Genomic DNA, 10,059 nt, shown 5'->3' with positions numbered 1-10,059 from the left:
ACCATCTCCTCAAAGGGGCACAAGTTCCTGCTCTCTGTGATTCTTTTAATTTTTTGTATTTTTTTGTTTTTTTTGTTTTTTGTTTTTGGGTCACACCTGGCTTCGCTCAGGGTTTACTCCTGGCTCTACACTCAGAAATCGCTCCTGGCAGGCTCGGGGGACCATATGGGATGCCAAGATTTGAACCACCGTCCTTCTGCATGCAAGGCATCCATTCTATCTCTCCAGCTTTATCCCTGTTATTCTTTTTTTTTTTTGGGGGGGGGGGCTTCCGGTGGAGACCAGAAGGCCTGTTGGACAAATTCTAAAAGACCTGTAACACTCATCCTTGGAATTCTTAATGAAACCAACATTTATTGAACATATACTATGCCCTGTGTAAGTACATGAGGCATAGGTCTTATGCACAGAAGCATCACTTTCTGCACTTAGAAAAGTTCGAGAAAGCTAATTTCCTCCTCCTTTGGGCTTTTTTATAGGATGCTTGGGGGCCCTCAGAAAACATCATTCATTCACTCATTGGGTGCATATTTATCTCTTTCCTTCAGGAATGGCAATAGCAGTGCCCCATGTAAAGTCGGGCTCTCAATGGACGTTGTCTTCTAGGATAGAGCCATGATAGGTGTTTCGGTCGCCTCAGGCCTTGCCTCACGTTCCCACCACTTTGCCTTTTTGCCCTTCTTCTGCTATTAGCTCTGTGGGAACTGTGCATTGTCTCTCCAACAGAGGCGCCTCAGAAGACCTGATGGAGAGATACCCCTTCCTCCTTGACCTTTGGCAAATAGCCTGACCTCGACAGGCCTCATCTGCTGGGCCTCTAAAATGGGAATCCTGGTAACCATTTGTCAAGGCCTTTGACATCCTTCTTTCCCAAGTCTAAGTGTGAATTATCCCTCATTAAGAGCAGAGATAAGCAGAGCCACTTGAGGAGTTTGCTCCTAGGGAAAGGCAAGCCTGTTTGGACAGTGACAAGAGAGAAAGCTGAGGTGCTTGAGAGAGGCTTTGAGCTCAGGCTTTCTCCTTTAAATCATAGCTGGCCAGAGACTCATTTGTTCTGAAGAAACTTTATCTAGAAAGTCAACAAAATCCTATCTCGGATCCCTGCTCATCAACCCACTCACTCTCTTTCAAAGGATCCAAACCACAGAAAAAAGAGAGTAGATTAGGCAGGTGCCTTAGGGGCGATTTTGCAGAAGCCTGACACCTATTCAGGGAAAGAAAGAATCCTTGTCATTTTTAAACAGTAACTTGGGAAGTGTGTAAGTGTGTGTGTGTGTGTGTGTGTGTGTGTGTGTGTGTGTGTGTGTGTGTGTGTGTGTGTGCGCGCGCTAAGATCTTCTGATCCTGAGTTTGCTTTGTCCAGAAAGTAAACAAAACCTGATTTCAGATTAGGGAGGCCTCTGCAGACAGAAAGGATGAAAATTCTTTCATTGTCAGGAAAGTTGTCATTCTCAGGCAATGGGGCAATTAGGAGGTGCCCCCACCCCACCTTTGTTTGCTAGTCCTGAGTGAGCCCAGTGATGGAGTGGGAGGTTCACAGGAAAGCAGATCTATTTTCAGCCCCTCAGCAACACCTGGGCTATCTTCACAAGGCATTGTAGCACCTCAGCTATTGTCTTTCCAGAAGGGACCAGCATGCAAATAAAGAATCTGCTCCCCCCTTCAGCCCCCACTGCAGGTTGGCTTCAAGAATGGTAGGATCTCTGCAGCTAGGATTGCATTGGTGCCTTTACCAGAAAATTGATCTAAAGGAGCCAGAGATATATTATAGAAGTTAAGGCACTTACCTTGCCTGAGACCAATGCTGGCTTGAATCTCCAGCACTACTACCACATATAGTTCCCCCAGGACTGCCAGGCGTTATTCCTGAACACAGAACCAGGAATAATAGCATCTGAGCACTGCTGGGTGCCACATATGCAGCCATAAGATACCTCGACATTTTTCAATACTGAAGACCTAGTAGGAACACACCAAATTAGATATCAAAGATGCATAGGAGTCACCTAAAGTCAACAAACAAGACCAATAAAGGAGCAACATATGGCTTAGTAAACCTTCAGGCAATGACTTAATGATCTCATTGCAAGATAAAATAATTTTCAGAATTTTTCTTTTGCTGTAGTTTTTTAAAATACTTTAATTACCACTTATTTGTAAACAAACAAAATAAAGTAAATCATTTTATTCCTGTCAAAAAGGGAAGGCTTGGGAGGATGTGGGAAAACAGGGACAATAGCAGAGGGAATTTTACACTGGCAGAAAAATTGGTGATGGAACATGGAATGGCAAAAACAAATGTATTATAAACAACTATGCAAACCGTTCTGTTTAAATAAAGTAATCATATTTTTAATTTAAATGAAAAGAAACTAATCTAGAGTTACCCATCCCAAAGCAGACAGGCAAGGATTTGGAGTGATAGAAAAGAAAAACTGGAGTAACCCTTCCAGAAAAGATGGTGAGCTGCTATGCTGAGGGGAAGTACAGAGAGATGTTTGGAAACGGAAAACCAGCCAGAAGACAAGGCAAGCAGACAAACAGCCACAGCATTATCCTGGGCAGCATGCTGGCTTCAAAGCACAGGAGGAGGGAGCGGACTCTGCAGTTATTCCCAAGACATATTCGAAGATGAGTATTTCGGGAGCTGGGAGAGAGAAAGGGGAAACCCAGATCTGTGTTAACTCGGGGAAGGGCACACAGAGAATAGTCCCCAAGGACTGGAAATTCAATAAAAATATGCATACTGTGGCAGCTGATAATAGAGACCCCAGCTGGGGAGGCGGCTGGCCAGTGGAGACACAGTTATTCACATCTTCAGTGTGGACAGGAGCGATAGAAGAATAATCTGTTAGCACCCCGGGTGGCAGCCAAGATGCCACAGATGCAGCTGGATCCTGGACTCGTTGGGTCTGTCCTGTTAGGGCAGGGTTGTGACAGATACTTCAGAAGTTTTAAATGGATGGAAACAGACCAACTAGACATGTCTATTCAAGGAAGGAAACGGAAAGTGACAGAAACATAGACAGAGGAAGAATTTCTTTAAGTAAATGTAAATAAATAATGTCCCAGCACCTTGAATCAGACATGGACATAGACCTTGTCAAAGAACGAGCTCCAAATATTTTGCACCTGCAAATAACTCCTTAAAATTCAGCTGAGCTAGCACTGTGCTCACTTGAGTTTGCATCACTCCCACTGACCATTAGGCCAGTAGCTGGCCAGCCAAGCCACTTTGGGATACGGACCTGAAATAACCTCATGAATAAGGAGAAGCAGAGGCATAAGCTGACAGAAAATAAACGTGGTCGCATCCGACACGAATTGCAGATGCTGCTGCTGGTTGAGAATAAAAAATGACTTGCAGAATTAAAGGTCACTTTTAAGGATCTCCTGGGAAATAGGGCATTGAACTTTTCTTCCTTCTATTCATAAAGCTTGATCTTGTTATCGTTGATACGTTCAAAAAGATGTCAGAAACTTTCTATGGGGAATTTGGACATCTCATTGGAGAACCAAAACTTGTTTCCTGGCAGAGATAAGGTGGTTAATGGAAAGACTGAGCACTTTAGAATGAGCCGCATCCATTCCAGTAGGGTTTTCCTTCCCTCTTGGTGGAGAATTTTTATAACATTTCAGCTACTCCAGGATCTTCTTTCTCTGTGTGCAAATAAAAAAAACATGCCCTGTAAGTTCTAGGGTACATACCACCTCCATCTTCGTTTGTAGAGACCCAAATTGGGGGGGGGGTTGGGGATGCAAATGAAAGTTCTAGGGTACATACCACCTCCATCTTCGTTTGTAGAGACCCAAATTGGGGGGGGGTTGGGGAAGCAAATGAAGCATGAGGTATATTCTGGATCACTGTTCCCACAAAGAACTTCCATGAAAATAAAAGGCTTATATTAGGTTTATACTCATCTCTTTGCTTCAGAGGGATGTTGTTAAAAGAACATGGTGGTTGTGAAAGCAGAGATGAAGTGAGAATCAACAGGAACAATTAAGGACCAAGGTGAAAGTGACCTTTATGATGGACACAGCTGCTGACAGTAGACACAGAGAATGTTATTTGGGTGTTTTTAATATCATATCTGACTCCTCTGATATTGCATCCTCTCTATCTTTATTTACTTTATTTACAGAATATGTCTCACGCAGTTGACATAGTTGATTCTACTACATTTGTTTTTAGATAAGTGAGGCCAAATTATTTTAAAAAGAAAATAAAGAGGAAAAGAAAGAAGAAAAAGAAAAAAGGAAGAAGCAAATTTGTAAACACTGTTGTATCTCCAATGAGGCCATTAAATCATTGTCAGGTTTAATAAGCTCATGTTGCTAGTTGGCCATTCTATTACTTCATTTGTTTCTGAACATTAAGTAACTTCATTACATATATGCATCTAAATTTTTGTGTCTCTATTGAACTAAAGATGAAGTTGTTGCATCACTGTGAATGCGGCCTTGTGGTCCAGTAATTCCAAGCGTTCTTGCTGATACTGTGGCTTTTGTGGGTTATGGTTTCAGCTGTCAGTTCTTCTGGAAGTACAAGAAAACAGGGGGAAGGTGCCCGTACTCACTTTAAAGAAGTTCTGGTGATATCTCTACTCTATTTTCTCATTGCCTAACAGAAAGTTGGTTCTCCTTAACAGTCTACTCAGCAGAACCCAAACTCTCTACCATGGATTTTTTCAGTTCCATGGCATCCACCCTTTTCAGAACAAGGAACTAATGGAGAGACTTTGAAGGACTCAGCTTTTATTAGTTTATGGCGGTGCTGGGACCAGAGTGACAGAACAATGATAGGACATTTACTGAAATGGGTTCAATCCCTGGAATCCCATATTGTCTGGAGAGCCACCATGAGTAATTCCTGATTGCAGAGCCAAGCATCAGCTCTGAACACCGCTGGGTGTGGCCCCCAAAACAAACCATAAATAAAGGCTGTGCCTTCATCACCAACTTCACCAACCAATGTGCACCAGAGAAATACTGCTGGCATCAGCTGTCTTTACCCAGGCACCTAAGATTCATTTATGCTTTTCTCAAATGTGGAGATTAACCCATGATGGTCACTTCGACTTCAGGGATGCTCCTTGTTGTCTATAATGCTTGACTTTTCTGAGAGAAACAGAAAATGATTACAAATAAAGCTTTGTAGTTGTGGAGTTGTATAGAAAACACAATCAGTAAGCTGGAAAAGAGTCTGATGTTTTTATTCTAACTGGATTCTTTTACGGGGCAGTGTCTTAATAAAAAGAAACTGTGTTTAACACAGTACAAAAATGAACAGGCTGATATCAGAAATATTAACTTCAGAACAAAAAATTGTTCATAAAAACTCGCAGTAGAATATGTATTTATAGCTAGAAAATTTTTGATAGTTTTTTTCTGTGGGGGGCCACACCCAGTGATGCTCAGGAATTATTTCTGGCTCTGTATTCAGAAATCACTCCTGGAAGTACTTGGGAGACCATTTGGGGTGCCGGGAAATAAATCTATGTCAGCTGCATGCAAAGTAATCGCCCTTCTCTTTGTGCTATCACTCTAGCCCCTTTTACTCATTTTAGTGACATTAAATTCATTCCAGTGTAAAAGATCACAAGGGGAAAATATGTAAAAATTATTTATTAACGACCAGGAAATGATGGGCCTATCATGTTACCTTATCACTCATCAATTGCTTTTTTTGGTTTCTGGGCCACACCTGGTGACACTCAGGGGTTACTCCTGGCTATGCACTCAGAAATCGCTTCTGACTGTATGGAATGCCGAGGACTGAACTCAGTTCTGTTGTGGGTCAGCCACATGGAAGACAAATGCCCTACCTCTGTGCTATTGCTCTGACTCCTTGATTTCTAATTTAAAACAAACTAAGAATTAAGAGTTAATCTTTTTGTAGTTTTCTAATTTTGTGATTACTAATTTAAAACAAACTAAGAATTAAGAGTTAATCTTTTGTAGTTTACAAAAAGGACTTTCCAGCACTTTGTGGTTTCTAGGTTGGTTGTAGGAGGCAGACTCACTTGGGGGGTGGGCAGGGGATTGACTTGGATTCAAATGTTTATTTTTTGTTTACCTCTGTATAATGGATGAGTTTGGGCAATTTTTAGGAATCTTGGGGAAAGCTCCATAGTCACTGAAGATCATATGATATGGTTAGCACCTGGTCATTACATATGCAGTGTGCATCCTCTCGCTTAGCAATGGAGCCAATGGCAGGTATTACTTTTTTTTTTTTTTTTGTGGCCCCACCGAGCGACGCTCAGGGGTTACTCCTGGCTATGCGCTCAGAAGTCGCTCCTGGCTTGGGGGATCATATGGGACGCCGGGGGATCGAACCGCAGTCCGTCCAAGGCTAGCGCAGGCAAGGCAGGCACCTTACTTCTTGCGCCACCGCCCGGTCCCAGGTATTACTTTTAATGAAGCCAGTGTAAGTTTTATTTGAGGGAGCTCTATAGCCCTAAAGCTGGAGGAGTGCCTACACCCAGCAAGTGCACAGTGTGCATTTGCTGAGCAAACACAAAAGTGAATGAATGACATTTAGCCCTCGTGTGTTTTCTTTTCCATACTCTCTTGGTTTGGTTTTGAGCTTTCCTATAATTTACACTCACACCATTAAAATATTTTCTCCATGGATTTTCCGGCTTTCTTGTGTCAGGTTGAGAGAATTTCCCCAATTCCAGTAGCAATGAGCAGGGTTGTTATTTAATTTTCTGCAGGTGTTCCCAATAGTAACAAAGCTACGGCTCACTGCGATGAGCTCAGCAAGCTTCCTGTTCTCCTGCCGCCAGGTGCTTCATGTGGTGGAATCCTTCTGCAGAGTTTCTGGCGTGATTCTCAAATCTGAACCAACCTTTCTATTTCCTGGGCCTCTCCATCTCTTGCTCAATGTATTCCTTCCTTCCTTCCTTCCTTCCTTCCTTCCTTCCTTCCTTCCTTCCTTCCTTCCTTCCTTCCTTCCTTCCTTCCTTCCTTCCCTCCTTCCTTCTTTCCCTCTTTCCTTCCTTCCTTCCTTCCTTCCCTCCTTCCTTCTTTCCCTCTTTCCTTCCTTCCTTCCTTCCTTCCTTCCTTCCTTCCTTCCTTCCTTCCTTTCTTCCTTTCTTCCTTCCTTCCCTCTTTCCTTCCTTCCTTCCTTCCTTCCTTCCCTCTTTCCTTCCTTCCTTCCTTCCTTCCTTCCTTCCTTCCTTCCCTCTTTCCTTCCTTCCTTCCTTCCTTCCTTCCCTCCCTCTTTCCTTCCTTCCTTCCTTCCTTCCTTCCTTATTCCTCCCTTCCTCCCTTCCTTCCTCCCTTCCTTCCTCCCTCCCTCCCTTCCTTCCTTCCTTCCTTCCTTCCTTCCTTCCTTCCTTCCTTCCTTCCTTCCTTCCCTCTTTCCTTCCTTCCTTCCTTCCTTCCTTCCCTCTTTCCTTCCTTCCTTCCTTCCTTATTCCTCCCTTCCTCCCTTCCTTCCTCCCTTCCTTCCTCCCTCCCTCCCTCCCTCCCTTCCTTCCTTCCTTCCTTCCTTCCTTCCCTCCTTCCTTCTTTCCCTCTTTCCTTCCTTCCTTCCTTCCTTTCTTCCTTTCTTCCTTCCTTCCCTCTTTCCTTCCTTCCTTCCTTCCTTCCTTCCTTCCTTCCTTCCTTCCCTCCTTCCTTCTTTCCCTCTTTCCTTCCTTCCTTCCTTCCTTCCTTCCTTTCTTCCTTTCTTCCTTCCTTCCCTCTTTCCTTCCTTCCTTCCTTCCTTTCTTCCTTTCTTCCTTCCTTCCCTCTTTCCTTCCTTCCTTCCTTCCTTCCTTCCTTCCTTCCTTCCTTCCTTCCTTCCTTCCTTCCTTCCTTCCTTCCCTCTTTCCTTCCTTCCTTCCTTCCTTCCTTCCTTCCTTCCTTCCCTCTTTCCTTCCTTCCTTCCTTCCTTATTCCTCCCTTCCTCCCTTCCTTCCTCCCTTCCTTCCTCCCTCCCTCCCTCCCTCCCTCCCTTCCTTCCTTCCTTCCTTCCTTCCTTCCTTCCTTCCTTCCTTCCTTCCTTCCTTCCTTCCTTCCTTCCTTCCTTCCTTCTTTCTTCTTTCCTCCTTCTTTCCCTTTCTCTTTTATATTTTTCTTTCTTTCTCTGTTTTCCTTTCATTCTTTCTCTTCCTTCCTCCCCTCCTTCCTTCCTTTTCTCATTCATTCATTATTTTTGTTTGTTTTTGGGCCACCTCTGGCAGTGCTCAGGGGTTACTCCTGGCAGGCTTGGGGGACCATATGGGATGCCTGGGATCTAGTTTGTCCAGGATTGGCTGTGTGCAAGGCAAACACCCTACTGCTGTGCCACAACTAGGGTTAACTCCTGGCTCTGTACTCAAGCATCACTCTTAATACTGGGGGAACCTAGACAAAGTTTTAGGGATCAATTGTGGTTGGCCTCATGCAAGGCAAGCACTTCCCCTCCTATATTATTTCTCTGTTTCCTACACAGTTTATTCTTGGTAGAAACTCTCAATGCTGCTAGATTCAGGTGATAAATAATCAGACCAATTTTTGGTCCACAACTATTTCACTGGGAGAACCATTTGGACTTGTTTTCCAAATGAACTGGCAGTGGGAACAACAAGCTCATTAAATGACACTTCCTACTCCCCAAAGTTTAATTTTCAAACTTGAGACTTTTTGTGGCAAAAAGTCTTGCAAGCACGAGGAGTTCAATGCCTGGTGCTGCCCACGTGTCGATCTCAGTCTACAGACCCTGCTGATTCGATATCAGAGTGTGGGATATCCTGCATTGCAGCCAGGTGTGTGTGTGTGTGTGTGTGTGTGTGTGTGTGTGTGTGTGTGTGTATGTGAGAGAGAGAGAGATCCCTGATCATGACAACAGAGACGGGAAGGTAGGAAAATCAAGGGGCTGGGGGGACAGATGGATAAATAGTTCAAAGCACTTGTCTTGTGTGCAGCCAACCGTGTTGTGATTCCCCCACCATTTCATCCTTTGGGGACCACTGGGTGCTGTCCTCAAAGCCCTGGCACAGTTCTTAAAACTTGGGTTATCTGTGTTGTCCTTGACACTGCAGGGCCAGAGCATACCGCATCGTTAGTCTTGCATGGCAAGACCAATTGGCTAAGAATCAATAAAATTCTCCCCAGAGTACAGCTTGGAAGTACCCCTCAAAAATGTCAAGAGGAAGTAATATTTATATGTTAGGGTAGTTGGGAATGCTAGGTGCTGATGAGTGCTCACATATGCCAGGCATGTGCTCTACCACCCGAGCCAATGCTTGGTTCCACGTGCTGTTTTCTAAAGTATATTTTAGGAATTGAGATGAAGGGTGTGGGGGGGACTCCACTAGTAAAGATAATTAGCCTTATACCAGTGTAGTAACCACTTAATTCATTGCTTCAGTGTTCCCATTAATTTTCTCTTTATTTTTGCTACCCAACATTCAGATCAGAAGAAAGGAACATTTAAATGAGTTTTTTAATGAAGAGAATATAGGATAATAGTAGAAAATGGTCAGTCCTTCCATGCTCAGAATGTGTTTTTCAGATGGCAAGGCTTCCATACAATTCACAAGACACTGGGAAGAGAGATAGAGATGATTTGGGTCATCTTATATGACACAAGTCAGATGATTTATTAATATCTTTTTGTTCTTTATTTGGGGGCCACATTCATCAATGCTTTGGGATCATTCCTACCAGTGCTCAGGGGACCATGTCTCGTACTGGGGCTGAAACTGGGGTCCACCCGGTATAAGATAAGCCCCTATACATTGTACTATCTCTCTGGCTTGATTTGTGCATCTCCGAAAGGGAGTTTGTACTAATAATGAAATATTCCATTTGAAGACACTCTTATAAGTTCAAGTTTACCAGTGTGGCTGACCTGCACACATTTCAGAGTGAGAAGAAACAAGCTTAAAGCACTCAGCCCCTAATGGGTCCCCTGCACCCCCCCCCCCCAAGTGAAAGGGCACCTTTAAGAAACAACAACTAAGCAATAAATTGGCTCAGGCATTTTTGAGCAAAGAACAGAACAAACGTTGCCTTTTCTTTTCTTTTCCCTTTGAGGCTTGCACATAATTCAATATTTTAAAATTGAAAAATGTGCTGCCTCAT

General features: G+C 43.5%; 1 non-coding gene across 1 annotated transcript; it reads right to left on the bottom strand.

Moving 5' to 3' along the window:
* Nucleotides 1-262: 262 nt before the first annotated feature.
* On the bottom strand, nt 263-324 carry LOC126017209 (U7 small nuclear RNA). The gene has a single exon (XR_007498851.1). It is a non-coding gene; the product is annotated as a U7 small nuclear RNA (small nuclear RNA).
* Between the last annotated feature and the right edge of the window lie 9,735 nt (nt 325-10,059).

Source organism: Suncus etruscus, chromosome 8 (assembly GCF_024139225.1).
Source record: "Suncus etruscus isolate mSunEtr1 chromosome 8, mSunEtr1.pri.cur, whole genome shotgun sequence".
Lineage (NCBI taxonomy): Eukaryota > Metazoa > Chordata > Mammalia > Eulipotyphla > Soricidae > Suncus > Suncus etruscus.
This window is presented reverse-complemented; position numbering and strand designations above follow the sequence as displayed.